Source organism: Stegodyphus dumicola, chromosome 12 (genome assembly GCF_044657685.1).
Source record: "Stegodyphus dumicola isolate Sdum_Otavi_A_Nest chromosome 12, ASM4465768v1".
NCBI classification, from domain to species: domain Eukaryota; kingdom Metazoa; phylum Arthropoda; class Arachnida; order Araneae; family Eresidae; genus Stegodyphus; species Stegodyphus dumicola.
Window position 1 is genome coordinate 94079119 of NC_140779.1, and position 19095 is coordinate 94098213.

The 19095-nt window shown below is 32.0% G+C and overlaps 1 protein-coding gene across 2 annotated transcripts in view; it reads right to left on the reverse strand.

The window, feature by feature from the left end:
* LOC118186257 (cell adhesion molecule Dscam1-like) overlaps window positions 1-19095 on the reverse strand; it is a 1080749-nt gene that overhangs the window by 81582 nt on the left and 980072 nt on the right. The gene's annotated exons all lie outside the window — the stretch shown is intronic.

The following is a 19095-nucleotide window of genomic DNA, read 5'->3' on the forward strand; positions in this document are numbered from 1 at the left end:
ATTCCAGTTTTCGAATCCCGGCGAGGGCATTGCACATTTTTCATTTCTCGTACATCGATAAAACTAATCGTTACTTACAACTTTAGCTTATGTAAACCAGTCTACTACCAACTCTTCATTTCCATAGCTCTATTTTCTTCTTTCATAAGCCTGAATCGGCTAAGTTTCCGATTAAGTGTACTCGGATATTTGTTCTATAAACATCATTGTTATATTATATAGTAGTCATTCCTTCTGACGATCATTTGAATTATTAATATCATTTGAAGGTTTTGTTAAATGCTATAACTATGTAATTTAATAAACTACAAAAAAAGAAAGAGTGTTAACAATATGTTGAGAGAAAAGCATGTCCATCATATATTTATTATCTAGAGAGGTTTCTTGCTAGAAGAGAATTAAAAAACACTTTTTGAGCTGATACAAAAAAGGAGAAAATAATTAAACGTTTAAAAGAAATTCGCATACTTCTTTTATAATACTCTTCTTTAGGAATAATATTGGGCAGAGGATTTTCATATAAATATGAAATATAAAAAAAATGCGGAAATTAATTAACAAATTAAACTTCATTGGAACAAACTGGCAATTAATTTTAGTGCTACTGTAATTCCCTTCAGCATTGCGTCATTGACAACAATCTTTTCCTGCAGTTTCTATTCATTGCATCAAACGTTTCCCCAGTCGCTGCTCAGAACTCAAAGAAAGGAACCGAGATTATAAATACGTCCAACTGCTTAATATGCTTCTCTTTGTCCGAGCGAGCTGAATCCTGAGCAAGCTGAATTAGCGATTGGTAGTTTTCAGCTCACTCGTTTTTTGGATGATACTGCCATCTTGACTCAAGTAGCGAACTTCAAATACGTTTACACTCTCCATCAGAGCTACCTTCTTACACTTGAAAACTGCCATGTAAACTCCTGCACCCTTAATAAGCTCCCGGTGTGGACTCTTGAGGCCACAGGGAGTTGTTGCCATTAGATAGTGGAAGGCGAGGGACACATGCCTGTTTATCTCTGGCAGCCACCAGGCGTCCCCGTCTTCCGTCACCTACCTACCTACTCTTGAAAACTGGTATACCAAATGGAGCATCGCTGTCAAAACACAAAAATCTGCCGCAATTATCTTCCGAAAAGCAAATTCCAATAGAACTCTTGAAGCCCTCCTCCTCTTTGGTGAATCAGTAGAATAGACTAGCAACACTATATGTCTCAGAGTAAATCTCGACAGCAAGCTCCCCTTCAAAAAATTTCGAGAATGTTCATGAAAAATATAATTGTGGTACTTGTAATATGTTCCCTCTTCTTGTGCGCCACAACAAGCTCTCCATCAAAAACAAGGTTATATTGTACAAGTCTGTCATTCGTCCTGCTCTTCTCTACACGTCTTCTATTTGGGAGCCAAGCTGCTAAATCCAGTCTTCACCAGATTCTTCAAAACTAGACTCTCCGAATTATCGTTAATGCCCCTTCGTATACCAGGAGCTCTGTTATCCACCATGACATTAAAATTCAATATATCAATGACTACATTAGAAACAACGCCATTAAGATCTACCTTTCAGTCAAAAACTATCAAAATCCAATAATCTGCAATCAAAAACACAGTAGAAAAATGCGCTTATCGTGCTAACATTCTCATTATTTAATTGCCTTTTCCACCTTTTCTACTTTTGCAAACTTCATGTCCCCATCTGAATCCATTTCGAGTTTTTTCTCTGAAATTGCCTCTGCTTGGATTTTACAAATTTTAAATCAGACCTCCTTAGGGATTTTTCTCACCTGCTTTGCTGTTTCCTATAAATACATTCTTGTTATTTTACTGATAAATTTTTAAAACATACTTTGTAACATAAGCTCCCTTCTCTCTCATTACTCCATTCAGCTTCGAGTCAAGTCAAGTCAATATGGCTTTTCCTTTCGCCTGTTGCTACCTGAATAACCCATGTCTCTCGTTTAGCTCTACTTCTTCTCCATTGTAGATAAATGTAAATACGCTTTTCACGAACTCCTGTGTGCAGTTTGCATCCATTGTACTGTACTAATCAGGGACATGTCAGGAGAAATTAAGATGTAACTGAAAATAGGTTTTAAGTATTAGTTGGGTAGTCTAGCTTTACTCATCAGAATGGCCCATGTTGTTGTTTGATCAGTTTATAAACGAACTAATTAGTTACATATTTACATCCAGTTGTATTCTAAGAGAATCATCACATCTTCACTACTTTCGTTTGTGCTCTTCTGGCTCTCGGTTCTCAATTTTGCGCCTTCTAATGGCGGCTTTCTTGCAGCGCCATCTATCGGCGCTTACACAAGAGTGACCAAAAATAATTATACCTTGAACTCGGCACATGTGTCTGCATCACCATTATTTAATAAGTAGTCGCTTCAAGTTTTATATCTCGTACAACCATCTCGGTCATGACTAAAATAGTGGTTGGTTTCATTTTTTCTATCCAGTTAGCTCTGTACTAAGTTCTATCGACGTATTATCAAAAATATTACAAATTATGTAATATTTTTGATAATACGTCGATAATTAGACAAATTAATAAGCATTATATAAAAGAAAGGAATCATGATATACATAAAATTTAATTAGACAAAATTAAAATATACATCACACATTCAGGAGTGCAATAGACAACATTAAAATATTAATTACAGATTTCAGAGTACAATCACACGCAAAAAGTTTGCACAAAATCAGTATTATTTCTTACTAACAATGAAAACTTAAAACTGTACAAAAAATATTCATTCTCATGTCAATACCTGTTTTTATTACTCAGTTATCAAAATAATGCTTGATTTTGATGTAAAGCAAAACATTCTTTAATGCGTGAGTAACTCAGCCACATAACAACGCTTAACAATTTACTTTACGCAAAATTTGAACAGCTTGTGTCTAGATGATTATGGTTCAAAATATAAGATGAATTACGATATTAAAAATAAATATTTATGTTGCATGCGTGCGGGCTGGTAATAGATTGAATATACACGGAACTGATTGCAGCTTCATAGAATTTATTTTACAAAATGGAACATTTCACAGTTTTGGAACTTTCGACAAAAATACTCATGCAGCTCTTCTCAGCATGAGAAGCAGAGTCAGAATTTATTTCTTCAAACTATTAATAACGTTAAACACAACGCAATGCAAAACACATACAAAGGCCGAATCTCGCACGGAGATCTCTCAGTACTCTGAACTCAACTCTGAACTATAAAACTGAGAACTGATGTTCTCTTTCCTATCTTACATAGTTTTCAGCCAGCCGCCGAGAAATCTCTAATACCTTCCAATTCTCAAAATTACTGGAAGGCATATACAGTTAAAAATTACATATAAGGGTTACAGGTGAGGTTACAGTTACATAGGCATTTAGGGCAATCAAGTTACAAAGGCATTGGCTCGAAAGTCACCAAACAGCCGCCAAGCTTGGTGACTTTTGGCGATTTTTGACAAATTAGAGACAGAGCTTAGTCGCCAAAACCATCAGCAGCTTGGCGATATCTCTCCAATTTAGCGAGATTGCTTTTACCTTAATGTTAAATAGACTTGTTCCTGTAATCGAATTTTCCGAAGCCGTTCATGTTACATTAAATATTATTCATAACATAAGTATTAGCTTTAAAAAGATTATTTTTAAAGATAACCGTCTTAGAAAATGTTTTTTACTCTTTATAACATCTACATCCTACTTTCATTGAAACTATAAAACAGTTAAAGAAATAAAAATATTATTTCCATAATATCTTCCGAGAACTGATATTCAGCGCAGAGTATATTCCTTTTTTATTTAAATTCTTCTACATATACCAAGCAAGGAAATCCCTTATCAGAACAAAACCCAATGAACAGGAATCATCATGATTTTTTGAAAAAGAAAAGTCTTTGCTAGTTTAAGGAATATTATCTCAAAAAACTGGCCTGTGGGAGACGTAGCAGTGAAAAGTTATTACATAAATCACATCCGGAACTCCCGAGGACTTTGATAACTGACAGTACCAAATCACTTGCCTCCATTTTTTCCCAGAATGCTTCACTACGGAATACTTCAGTACCTATCTCCCTATATGAAGATGCATTAGTTTATTTTTGTTTATTTATACACAACTCGGCTTGCTTAAAAAGTAAAATTATTACAAAAAACTGACGTTATAAAATTTTATGGCCTTCGAAGCAACGGTAATCAAGATATAAGGATATTTCACTGCCCTCCCCAGTAGCAAAATTTTGATGCATGGGCTGGCTTCGTTCTTCTATGGTATTTTGTTTCTGCTGAAGGATAAAATGGGGAAATCAAATGCATCACGTAAGAGTGATTAATATCACTCTTATCTGCTAGCTTTTGAGACGAATTTCCATAAGTTACGTACTACGCGATGATACGGATAAATCATTGATTTTCTTTGGATAAATTTATTGCTCCCTTTATGTTTACTTGCAAGAATGACTTCTTTTCGGCTTCCCATTGCGGGATATGACATCGCGTTAGATTACACGACTATGTGCGGATAATAAATAAATATTTAATCACGTGGACATGCTTGCTTGGCCTGAACATCAATTAATTTTGCTATCAAGGGAAAGGGCTAGGCTTTGGAACGACACGCTCAACGGATAATAGGTAGACCTTTCCTCTCCTCTTCAATTAATAAATCTATGGTTATATAGAGTGAAGCATGGTAAACGTTTTCTTTGTAACTACAGACTGGCTAATACTTTCGCTTTGTTTTCGAAACGTATATCCAGATAGATCTGTTCGAAAGTTATGGAAACATTATACTTGGCTAATTTGAAATTTAAATTGGAACCCAAAAGTGATTAGATGCAAATCACAAACGTGTAACGGAAAATTGTTTTTCTTTTATCTTGGCAGTGTTACTTGTAAAATAATATAACGGTGGTGAGAAAAGATTACATGTAATATTCTCTTTAAAAAGAGAGGCTGTAGATTCATCGATGGTTTAAATAAAATAATATAGGCATTCAGATTATGATAGTTTACATTAGAGATTCCAAACTAAAATTGCTCGCTGGCCAAGCGTATGATTTGAAAGCAGCTGACAGGCTGCAATTTTTTTAAACAAAATGAAAAGATATTTTTTAACAAAATAATACGTTTGAACTAAATTTAAAATTTAATTTACTAATTATTTGTCAAATGCTATATAAACAGCAATAATAATGACGCAAAGGAAAAAAAAATAAAATTTATACCTATTTCCTGTTGAAATCTAAAAGGTGGAATCTGAAAGACATTTCTGTTTGTTACTCTTTGTAATTCAAATGTACTGACAGATAAAAATTAAATTTCAGATGAATATCCAAACAATTCTAATAAATTCAATCAGTCATTACATAACTTTTACGTAAGTATGTAAGTTTTTTATTAGAAATGAACAAATTACAACAAATTCCAAAGTAGTACAAAGTTTGAAAATAAATAAAAACAAGATATTCTCTTTCTTTAATTTATTATATTCCTTATTTTTTGGACGCACATAGGAAAAATAAATACATTTGTATGTAAATACTTATAAACTTCTGTATTTCTTACTACAAAATGTGATGCCTTTTTGATTTTGATAAAGTCCTTGTAGAAAAACTGGAGAATGATTTTGGGAAAAATGGAGAAATTAAATGAAAATTTTAGAAACTATTTTTATCATGAACTGCAGATCCCCATCGGTCAATCCTTTTCTTTGCTTAAATTAAATTATTTTCAGTTACGTAAAAAATTGTTCATATATAAGTAGTTAATAAATGTCCACACGAGGACAAGTCGAGGGTAACAAAAAGGAAATTTAATTTTTCTCGTATGAAAGCATGTACAAAATATACAGAATTAAAAGAGAATATATAAATTAATCATTTTGTGTTTTGCTAAATCTACTTTTATTTACAGGCTCAGACTTTAAGTTAGATATTAAAAATTTTCCAGTAAAAACGATAAGAAAATATTCTCTATTAAAGAAAATGTTACTAATGGAACCAAGACACTTTGAGAGAGATTCAGATTTGTTGATAAGAAAAGTCTTAAAAATGAAGTCTTAAAAATGAAGTTTTAAAAATATCCTTCTTAATAAATGATGGCACGATGATTTAAAAAGTCATGAGGACAAAACTCTAAAAACGTTTTAAAAATATAGATTTTTAATAAACAAATTTAAATACTTAAGAATAATAAAAAGATTTTGCAGAATTTAAGAATATTTTTATTATTTTAAGAAGAATTTAGAAGGATTTTTCCCTCCAATCCAGCTATTCAAACATTCTGAATATTCTACCCATTCAGCAAAAACTTTCTCTTCTTGTTATTATATTTTCAGTTTTATAAATTTTAACTTTATATTACAGTTTACCAATAGTTTTCATAAAACGTTCCTTTAATTTCCTTACTATATAAATCTTCTAGTCTATAAGCAGAAGGATCCATGTTTAAAACTTCACAAGCAATAAACGTTTCTTCTGTAAAGGATTTATTGTATCCTCTTGTGAAAACGGTTTTTTAATTAGATTTCCGAACTGTATCACGGAATTTAAATTTCGGCTTTTCAACTTTTATAGCTTTTATAAATTCGTATAAACTATTGCTTCATTATCTTTAATAGATGTTTCTACAGGTGTCAGTTTTAGAGATCGATGATTTGTTATAATTTTTATCTAATTTATTCGCATATCTGTATACCTTTTAGAGCATTCAAATATTTCATAATATTCTGTTAGTAAATCAACTATAGCACATTAATTTCTACGCGTATGTGACTTTTCTCCTGTTTTTCTATTTATGGGAATAGCTCATTCACATTTACTAAAACAATCAATTACGGTTAATGAATAATTTGTTCTTCCGTTATATTTACTAAAATATTTATTAAAAGAGAATATATAAATTAATCATTGTGTGTTTTGCCAAATCTACTACAAAATAATAAATCTGCTTACCATTGATCGTCAGTGCTAGGGACACGTATTCTTCTCCTTCAAAAAATTCCTATGAGTATTTTATATTTTGTATAAACATCTTGTTGATGTAAAAGGATCTCAGTTTCCTTATTGACGTATTTTGGATTTCCTATGCAGTTCTTCAATAACTGTGTCAGGATTCTAATATACTCGTACATATTAATATTATAATATATCTAATATTATAATATTAACATTCTAATATTATAATATATTTATTATAATATAACCGTTTCAGGATCTAATATACAGCTTTCAAGATTTTATTTCTTTTTATTTTGGGATGCCGTTTGAGGTAAAAAATTACTTTTCAGGGCCACAAACATTGTAATATGGGTTTAATATTTTTATAAGCGGTTCCATGGGAATTTTTGTTTACATTCCAAACCATATCCTATTCCAGATATCTGTTTTGCTTATATAATAGGTCTGACGATTCTTATTCTTCTTCCTATTCTTTCACGCACTGTGTGATTTGGAATAACGTCTATATCTTCCATTATATATTTATCACAAGCATTATAGTCTCAGTGTCTTTCGCTATAAATAACAATTATCATGTTTGTATGCTGTTGCACCCACTCTGTTTATTAGCTTAAAGCATTTTTTTATAAATCATGATGTAATCTCGTTCAAAAAATGAATTTCTAATATGCTTATTAATCACACTTTTTCATTTCTTCATTTATGTAGTACTAAATAATTAATAGTCATTCAAGTTTTTCTTTTTCAAGTACGCTTCAAATGGAAAAAAAAAACTGTAAATCTTTAATAAATTCTCGCTTTTTTACCAAAACTTCTTTCTCTGTCATGGTTTTAGATTTCAAAGGATTTAACAGAGATTTATAAAATTTATACACAGGCTTATATTCCTCTTTTCTTTTTGAAATTTGTAACTATTTATTTAGAATTCGATTATTCCTGCTGCAATACTCAATGTAGCAAGAAGCAGATATGCAAATCTGCTTCTTGCGAATAAATGCTGCAAGGCGAATAAAATGTTTATTCGGAAAAACAAAAATTCAGAGACAGTGAACGATAAACAGAGATTATTATAAACTTTGCAACTCTTGCGATAAACGTATACCAAATCTTCTAATTTCTTTTCCATTTATATAAGATTTTTAATATTTTAAAAATCAAACCTGATGAAATCATGGGGTTGTTTAATATATCTCTTATAGTATATTTCACTAAATGCTTCCTTGATCATTTTCAATAAATTTCTCTCATGATCTGTTACATTTATTTCGGTTGTAAATTAAAATATGTGAAATAATTGCAGTCGAACCTTATTTCTTAAGGAATTCTGTAATACGCTTGAGCTAGATAAATTGTCGATGTGTGTTTCTGTCTTCCGAAAAAGTTTGATTTTTTAATACTTGTCAGATCATCAGCAAAGCTATCTTGGTATACAATTATATTTTTATTTTCGGATTTAAAATTCTAATTGTACATTTATTTTAAATAATCCATTGCAAAGGATGCTTTTTTATTTTATTTTATTTTATTTTTTTTTTGTATTCTCGTAAAAATTGCTTATATAACTTTTTATCGGTTGTAAAATCTATGATACCTTCTCTTTGAATATTTTCAAATATTTTTAATTTTTCAAACCGAAATTTATTTTCATGAATATTTTAGTATATATAACGCATCGTAGTTTCAAAGCTTCCAAAGAAAATTCATTAAAAAAATTGTTTTTTGGATTCAAATTCTCTTATAATCTGAAGCCTATATGTGTTAATTGTGAAGAAATTAAAATATTAATTTCTAAACTAAATTTAAACGGTTGATTGTTGCTGTTCATATTAATAAAAATTCTGTCACCTTTAACAAATAATTCTATGCTGGAATGACAATATTAGATTTATTAAAACAAATAATGTATGACTTTCATTATAAGATTATGAAAGCTAAATATTCAGATAATATTTCGCTACTTTATACGGATACATATAGTTTCATATATCTCATTAAAACTAATGGCTTTTATGAAGCTATGGAAAGTACGATTGATTATTTTGACCCATCTGACTATCCAAAAGAAATAAATATAAATTCCACAAGTAAATAAGAAGGTATTAAGAAAAATGAAAGATGGAAATAATGGCATAATTATGGAAGAATACGCTGGATTAAAAAAGAAAATGTAAGCCTATAAAACTGAATAGGATACACATAAAAAGTCAAAATGTATCACTAAAAAGCAAAATTCATTTGAAGATTATGAAGATTATTTGTTTAATAACAATGAGCATTATTAAATCATGAATTTAAAGTGCAAAACATGGCTTATATTTGGTTCAACTAAATAAAAAATCATTACCATCTTTAGATGATAATGATAAAAGCTTTAGTTCAGAAGATGGAATTCGCATGAGAGCATTAGAACAATCTAAAAGTTTTATCATTAATCAATAATAGCGTAATTTAAAAGTTTGGGATCTTACATTGAAATATTTAAAGTGAAAGACTTAAATATAGGAAAATATAAATATCTTTGAAACACATCCTATCAAAACATAGATATTTTACAATAACGAATTTAGCAATGAACAATGAAAAGGGAAGTTATTATCTTAAAATGCGTTATAATAAACTCTGTAATGAAGCAATTAAAAAAAGTAAATAGTGGAGATTATATTTTTAATTTCAAAAGAATCATAAATGTTATGACTACGAATTAGGAGGAAACGTATGCTATAAAAAAATCGGAATGATTTTAGATTTTATATTACTCCCAAGCAGACGTTTTTAGGTTTACAGACACATACACGTTTCGAGAGCATTTGGGCTAACGCCACATTGGTCTGATAATATTTAAAAGTAGCGTATTTTTAGAATTTCAGATAGACAGTCTTCCGCACTGGAGATAATTTTTTTTTTCTTTTCCGTACCGTGTTGCCATAGCTCGCTTTGAAACTGTTGAGTTTTTTACACAAAAATTCGTTAAAGTTTTACAAAATATGAAACAGACAATAAAACAAATTTGAAATTCAAAATTTGGACTTCCAGGCGTCCATGTTTGGGTAGAAAAGTACGTTATTCAAAATTTGATGGCTGTAGGTACCGTTGGTTTTTCACAGTGCGAGAAACATACCTACATTTATGTAGATTCTTCATAATTTAGTTTCTTTAAATATAATACAATGCGATAATATTCGGTGGTAACAATTCGAAAGTGATTCGAATTCAATGATTCGATTCCAAATGCCGTTTTGAGTCTAATACCCCTTCTAGACTGAAGCCCGTTTGATTTAAAAATGGATATCAACCGGCCAGAAATTGAGAATAGAGAAATTATCAGAAAATTGCATTAGACATTTTGAAAATGTTGTGGATTGGAACAATTATTCCAAAATATCAGAAACTATTTTATTATAGGATATAAAAATAAGTTAGACTGGAATAATATTTGTGCATATCAAAGATTTTCCAAAAGATTTATCATAGAGGAAGAACATTTGATTCATTGAGATATCATCTATAGATATGATACGTTATCTGAAAATTTATTACTGATAATGATGCTAAAGTAAATTAGGAGAAGATTTCAGAATATCAAACACTGAGCGATATCTTCGCTTATAAAGAACTTTGATAAATTAACATGAATTAGTTCCTAGATGTGAAAAAAAAATCATCCGAAAAAAATGGCTTTAAACATCATTAAAATCTTAAATCTTTCTTCAGATTCTTGATGAGCAAATAATATCATAATAACGCTTTTTAAGTTATGAGAAAATAGTCGCAGGCCGCTTACCAGATTAAGACTACTCATTCACAGCGCGTGACACTTAGTAGTGAAAATTGAAGGAAATTAAATTTTCTCCAGATTCATTTAAATACATAGTGTCGATGATAAAAATGCTTAACGCGCAGTTTAAGGAGGATCCCTTCTTGGCTTGTTGTAATCCTTAAGCGAAGTATTTGGAAAATCCAGAAAAATATTTATCAGACATATACATATTTAAATTTTTTGAGGCATATTTTTAAGGAATAAATATTTTGTCACAAAAATCTAAACACAGTAATAAAGAGCTCCAAACTGCGATTTACAAAAATTCTAAATTTTGAAAATATTCATACAAGTCTAATGCAATTCAATTTATACATCCAGTAAAATCATTTTCACCGTGTCTGAGACTAGTTAAATACTTGTGAATCCTGCAAATCAGTTTACGTTTCTTATTACCGAATCATTTTGCTTTTTATAGTCCACAGGGACTTTGTCCCTGACGGACTATTGTTTTTGCTTTGAAAATTTTAAGAGGGTGTATCACATTTCAAATCTTTACCACCAAATACTATCGTCCTGTATTATATTTGAGGAAATTAAATAATGAAGAATCTGCATAAATGCCTGTATGCTTCTCGCATTGTGGTAAAAACACGGTACCTAGAGCCATCCAATTTTGAATGCCGTAATCCTACTGCGAGTATGGGCATCTGAAAGCCCAAATTTGAAATTTGGAATTTGTTTTATTGTCGATTTCATATTTTGTAAAACTTTAACGAATTTTTTATTAACAAACTCAACGATTTAAAAGCGAGCAATGGCAACACTCTACGGGAAAAATAAAGGTAACACACGAAACGTCAAAAGACGCCCCTTTGGACGTAATTAAAAATCTGAAACCGTTCAGATTTTTATTATATTTTGTTATCCTACTTAAACTTTCAGATTCTTTTTATGTTTTGTTATCTTTACTTACTTTTTGAAAGTTCTTCAATAGGCTAAAAACTGATTTACTAATTGTATCTTTCTTTGTAAAAGATGGTAGTAAATATTTTAAATAATATTATTTTACTGCCGTGAGCTCAAATGTGCTAGCAAAATTTCTTTGATTATTTACCTAATAGAAACTTCTAGTTTACTACCACCATTCAATATTTTTCAGAAACCTTTTGGAAGATTCTGAACAGAAGGCAACATGCCAGTGGTCGAAAAGTAAATGTATAAAATTGGCATCTGCTATTGTCAAGAATTAAAACGCTCAGGTTTGCAATTTGATGTAAGTCTTGTTACAAGCAAATCATTGCCAGAAATAGCCAGAAACAGAGTTAAATATTACTCAAAAAATGTTTTTCTTATTATCCGAGTTTGTAGAGACGTTTTCAACTTATTCATTTTTTTATATAGTCATCCTCATTTCTTAAAAATGCAGCTATTAAAATTCCACGTTGCGTAACAGCCGATTCCGCTTTCTTTCATTTTTGATCCGTGAAGATTAGTTGCTTAATTCTGCAAAATTTATTTCGCGTCTGAAACTTTTTCATTTTGAGTTGGGCCATCATATTTAACTGAAAGTGCAGGATTTTAACTGGCGCCATGTTGCTCTCGGAATTACGAGAAAAACTGGATGCGTCGACTTGATAATGCGATACATTTTGAATAATTTCTTCTTTAGGGCTTAAAATTTATTTGCAACCTAACTATGTATACTGTAATGCTATAATTTTATTTAAGTGCTCTGTGTGTCAGATTGCAGTACAAATTTATAAAATTACAAATTGTTTGAAGTTTTTGTTTTAAGGATACTGTACGTTTTCGATTATTAGAACTGTTTTATCATACGAGTATATGAGTTTCAAGGAAAAATCGCAGATAAGACGGTCACTTATTCAGATGCCAACCAGTGACCGAGCGGCAAAAGCCACTGAACGTTTGTAGTTTCGTTCGGGGTTCGAATCCTGGCGAAGGGCTGGCTACCTGTGGGTTTTCGTATTTTCTCTATGTGTCATGTGGATAGGAACCAGTTTCCCTTAAAAAGTCATCCACGGGACATCTGGATCACGTAATAAATAATAAAGGAATTTAGAGAGAAATTTATATGGAAGACAAACTGGCAAACATATAGTGAAACATTAGCAAAAACCTAATTACAGATTAGTGCAGATTTTAAATAAAACTCTGTGAATACCGAGATTGCCTGATATCGGTTTCTCTTCTTCAGAATGGAAAAAAAAAGAAAAAATTTAAATTCACATCTTCTTATTTTTAGCTACGGAATCTAATAAAAATTTACATCTTAAATAAGATCTGCAGGAAACAAGATAACGAAATTTAGCGCAGGAAGAATAGACTTTGTAAAATCTAATCATTACTGATGATTTACACATCATAATGACAATAACGGATAATGAGGTTGTTTGTTTTTTTGACAGGAGTAGCCCACCCACATGACCACAAGTGGTCCTATGTCTTAATTAGGCTGTCCAGTTTTTGGTGCAAACATAGCGCACACATTAAAGTAGATTTTCCACTGGTGATCGATTATCATTGATGTAATTTATAGTCTTTCTTGATAGATTTCTTGCGTTGTCAAAATTTGATAAAATCAGTTTCACGTTAAAAGTTCAGTTTATGATAAAATCTCTCTTTATATCATTTAAAAGTGGACAGGTCTCCAAGAAAAGTTTGAGATCTCCAGTTTCGTTCAGTTGTCGCAGAGAATGGAGTTTGGAAGATTAAATCTTTTAATATACGCTGGAAAACGGTCTTGACCAGTTAAAATTTGATTGAAATCTATGTCACTGTACGTTTGTTTTCTCTTTAATTGTTACTAATCTCCTATAGTCTTTTTTGTTGTTGTTAATAAGTATCGAGATAATGAGTAATTTTTGAAAAAGTTTGGGGAATAAGTATTAAGAAATCAAAATAGACGCTGTAAAGCAGAGTGGAAGATTTCTTTGTTATGAAGAAAATTAAACTTATACGTAGTTAAATATCGATATAAATATAGTTCAAAATACAAATGGTATCGGATAAATGCCTCTTATATCGATCATTCTCTATAGGCAAGAAATCGAAGAAAATGAAAATTATAGTTGCCTGGATCAGTCGAAACTGATGATATCCTGAAGTAATTAAATGTTTAGAAAATGTATTGAGCTATTAAGCTTAGAAAAATTGTTAAACTATTAAATTTAGAAACGACTGTTAAGTTGACGCTCAAAGTATGGCTGGCACAGTTCTTTATCTGCCTATCGCATCATACAAAAATATCTCATTCGCAGGAACAAAAATTCATTTTTACTTAATAATTAAAAACTATGAAAAATATAATTATTTACGTCCTGAAATTTTTACAAAAATATTTCGTATTTTAAATAAAGGCGGCAAATGCATCAGTTTCGCATTCGATACTGAGCGGTACTAGTGTAGAATAAGCTTTTGTCTCAGGTTCTGTGCGAAAGATCGAAAAATGTCCGTCTATTTTAACACTTCGAAAAAATGTTTGATACAAGGACGTTGTGAGATCGCCACCAGCGTCCGAGCAGTAAAATCGCTGAACACTGGTAGTTCCAAAGTGCTTTCGTTTCCAGGCGAATGGGCTGCCTACGTTTCCTGGGCACTTTCGTGGTTTCCCCATATGTAACGTGCACACGGTCAGTTTCCTTTAGAAATTCCTCCACAAAGGCAGGCACCTGTTTAGGCAGATACCCCTAGTGTGCTTTTTCATAATCAAATAAACCGAAATCTAACTGTGAGTCAAAATAATGAAGGTAAATTGGTCATAATATAAATTTAACCTCATAACTGTTAATAAAATAGAAATAATTTTTGTTTGACATTTTATATCACGATTAGAACAGTGGTTCTAATATCTTTTGCCCCATGCACTCCTTTCACCATTGCTAGAAGGTCATTTCCTCATTCTTTACAAAACTCGAAAAATACATATACGTTTAATTTTAAAATCAAACAACATAAATCAGCGTTTTGTTTTCAAATTTTCACAGGATAAGTTTCGATGGTTTTACCGAACCACCATCCTCAGCTGCAAAAGCGCAAATGAACGAGATAAGCTACTGGTAGGAGTTAAGCTATTGGCGCCATCTGTCGTTAATTAGGGTCGTTAACTAATTGAAATCCATCTTTGTCTTCAGCCTTTAAGGAAATTATGTTTTAATTCTCGTTTCATCAAGATATGGCTCCAGTAGCTTAACTCCAGCCCAGTCTTTCTTATCTTTTCTTATCTAATCACTATATCATATCTCGTTCATTTGCGCTCTTCAGCTGAGGATGACGGTTTGATAAAACATCGAAACTAGTTCTGTGAAAATTTGAAAACATAACTCTGATTTTTGTTGTTTGATTTTTAAATTAATACTTATTCGGCGTGTTATTGTATCTTAACATGTACATTTGCTTGGATTTATTTTTAATATGCTTTTTATAAATTAAGCGACAAAAGGTGCTGAAAATATTTATAAATACAAAAGACATGAATAAAAGTAGCGTTTTATAGTCATAAAACTACTTAACATTTAAATAAAAATCTGATCACATTCTCCTTTGACATTGAAATTCTTCTCCTAGAGAACGTGGGGGTGGGTTATTTGTGACTGAGAACCCCTGGATTAAAAGGATACAACAGAAAAAGCTACATGCAAAATAATCACAAATATACCTCATATTTAATTTAGTTTCAAAGTGCAAAACGTTTGGAAGATTTAAATGTAATCTTAAACAATTTTAAAATTCTCAGAAATTTCAACAAAGCAATTCGAGGATGAATAAATTCAGCAGAAAAATAACACTACTAATCTGATTGAGTTGTGCAAGACGATTATTTGAAAAAATTGGAAGGTATTTTACCACTGCCTATTTGAATATATTTATAATTCTACGGGTAAGTAGGTCATATTACAAATTTTAATGTGATCATATTTTAGCTACATCTTGCACGCTATAGCTTTCTAAGTTGATTCCATGCAACGCATATAACTTAAGCACTACTAATTTTACACCTGTTTCAAGTTCGTGTTAATCTCAACTTAAAAGCATGTTGAAGTAGGCCAAAATTTCTGTATCTGCTTAAACTTTCGGGTATAATGTCTGGCTTCATGCTACATAAAAATGCAGCTCACTGTGAACGAACCTTTCGTAAAGTTATGAAAGATTACATTTTGTTTAAAACATTACTTTTCAGAAAAGAAACACATTTCTTTTTGTGAAACAAAAGTTTAGAACCTGACGTTACGCTCCAGAAACTGTTTCTCTTCAAGAAGAGACGGAAAATTAGCACACAGTAGCGCAAATTTTATCTCTGAAAGAAGCAGAAACATATCATCCGATTAAGTTGATGGCAAACACAGGCGGGGCATAAAAAATAATCATAAAAAAAGTGGAAACATCTCAAGCGCATCACGTCGCAGTTTTATTGTCCACATAACGTTTCTAACGGTCCGATAATATTTTTCTTCATTCTGGGAAATATAATTAGGAAACAAGCAAGTTAAAGTAGAACGCTCTCGGAAGAACAAGATAAAATATGACATTGCGTTTGTCAAATGAAACCATTACGTTCTTCTCCTCTGTAAATGACATAAATAATTATCTTCGTTTAATTGAATCTCCTGGTATGTTTGAACGGGAAAGATGACTTTCTAAGCATGAGCAATAATTACGAAACATCACAACACAGCTTCTCAGGTTGTTACACGGTTTAATTTTGAAATTAGCTTCTCGATCGAAAGACCTTTAATGGGAATAACCATCGAGAACAGGAAATAAGGTATATTTTACCCTGAAACACTCTTAATAAAAATCTGTTTTGCAATTTTATAAGCATTTCAGATTATTTTTTTTATTTGTGATCTTCTGTTTAAGTAAATATTATTAAAGACAATTGTGGCAAATACAATTTGTAACACAAAACAAATAACATATACTTTTAATCTTAACGTTTATTCGTAATTTTAATGTGTTCTTTGCTTTTTACATCTTTTGTGTTGTTCTTTTTCTTTTTATCGTTTGGAACGTACTTTGAGCAGATTCTTTGTTAAGCTCCCGGCCGTGGCAGATGTTCTCATAATTTTAAAAAAAAAAACATTCCAAACATTTCACCTTACTGCTATTATTTTCGTTCCAGTCCATTATAGAAATATCTACTGCTGATGTATTCGATCTTTCGAAATCCTGTGTATCCTCAAATATTCAACACTTTCAAAAAAAAAAATGCTGAATACTTTTTTCACTTATTACGTGCTCCGCCCTTAGGCACTACACGGAAAGGGAGGGATATCCCGTGGAGGTCCTTTTAAGGGAAATGGCTCGCATCCACGTTACACATAGAGAAAACCACGAAAACGCCCATGCAACCAGTCCGTTCGCCGGGATTCGAGCCCCGGACCGAACTACCAGTGTTCAGTGGCTTTTTACCGCTCGGCCGCTGGTGGGCCAATGCTGAATACTTGAGGTGTTAAAAGCTGCCAGCCTAAAGCACATAATAAGATTATTCAATAATGCAGTCTCGAAACTCACTTTTTATGCATGCCACTTTTTGTTCAGATCATTTTTCAGATAATTGCCACCAAATGTTATCAAGATGTGAAACTTACGCAAAAATTAAATAATAAAGTTCGTGTTAATGGGAAAGCGACGACACATAGAGTCACCGCAGTTTTACCATACACAGTCCTCCACTCGAACATGGGCAATTCGAAGTCTAGTTATTCTAATTTTTTTATTAGCCGATCTCAGAATGTAAATTTAAAATTTCTTTAAAAACCGCAAATTTTGAAATTAATTATCTCGGTCAATTTTTATCGGACGGGAATCAAAACTTTTAAGTATTATTACTATTTTGTAACGAGTATGACGTTTTCTAAATAAAATTATAGAGACAGGGATGTCTAAGATCAACAGTTGCCAAAATTAAGGCTAGTGAAACATATATATTTATATCGCATTTCATCCTGTTTTTTCCGTTTTTTAAACAAATTCTATCGTCCGAAAACCGAGAGGGGAAAATTATGCGTGCAACTGAATTCCCAACGAACGCAGTTACAATAAGAACATAGAAAATAAAAGCAGTAATTAAAGTCATTTATCAGGATATTATTTCTTAAATACCTTATTTGGCATGGTTGCTCGGGAGCAATAGGTGTTTTCACCGTTTGTGAATTAGTGGTTTAAAATAAATCTACATTCCTATAACATAGTAATATTAACATTTGAATGGCTAAAGGATATTCAGTCTATATATAACGGTAACTGAGCCGGAAAAGTCACGCAGAGTGCGTCATGTCCGGCTCAATTACCTTACAAAGCTCAAGGCTCACCTCACATGACTGAGTCTTGACCAATCTGAGAAACGGAGTAAAAAAAAAAGGCGAACAGAAGACAAGGATTTCGAAAGATCGAATACATCAGCAGTAGATATTTCTACAATGGGCTGAAACGTAAATAATAGAAGTAAGTTGAAATGTTTGGAATGTCATTTAAATTGTGAGAACATCTGCTACGTCCGGCAAGCTTAACAAAGTATCTGCCCAAAATACGTTCCAGACAATAAATGCAAGAGAAAACAAAATGGAGAAAATTCTAATACAGTTCGAGGTCCCGTCTCAAGAGTAACCGTGGTTGGCATTCTGCCAAAGCATAAAGACTCGTCCAAAAGGGGTGGTATTATTTGCTGCGACGTGAAAGGTCTTCTCTTCTCCGGAAAGAGCTATGCTGGAGGGAAAGAAAGTCCCCATCCTTCCACCCTATTTAGAGAATAATTCGGTCCGAATGGCGCATGCGTGTTTGCGCTCATGGTCGCGGATGAGGCTGTCGAACTATACAGAAGTGCAAATACAGATCGACCACACTGAGTAAAAATTAAATTAAATAAAGGAAGACACTTCATCTACAAACTAGCCTTCAGAAAGAGAAAATATTAAAAGGAGAAAATAATATAAATATATTTTTTTAATTTTTACAATCTAGTTCGAGTGTGTGTGTGTAATTACGGCAAAGCCTCGAGGGCTATCTGCCTAAGAGGAGGGATGCCTTCGTGGAGGACTTTCTAAGGGAAACTGGCTCGTATACACGTTACACATGGGGAAAACCACGAAAACGCCCATGCAGCCAGCCTGTTCGCGGGATTCGAACCTCGGACCGAACTACCAGTGTTCAGCGACTTTACCGCTCGGCCGCTGGTGGGCCCAATGTAGTTCGAAGAATAAGTGAACAAATAAGGTATATGCTGTTTTTCATGCTTATAGCAAAATCTCTTTTTTACACGTAGTTTGAAAATGTTTTGGCTAAGGAAAAAACGCCCTCAAGCACCATAAATTTTGGTCATGTTTTCAAAAGATGCCCTATAAAAAACCTTTGCT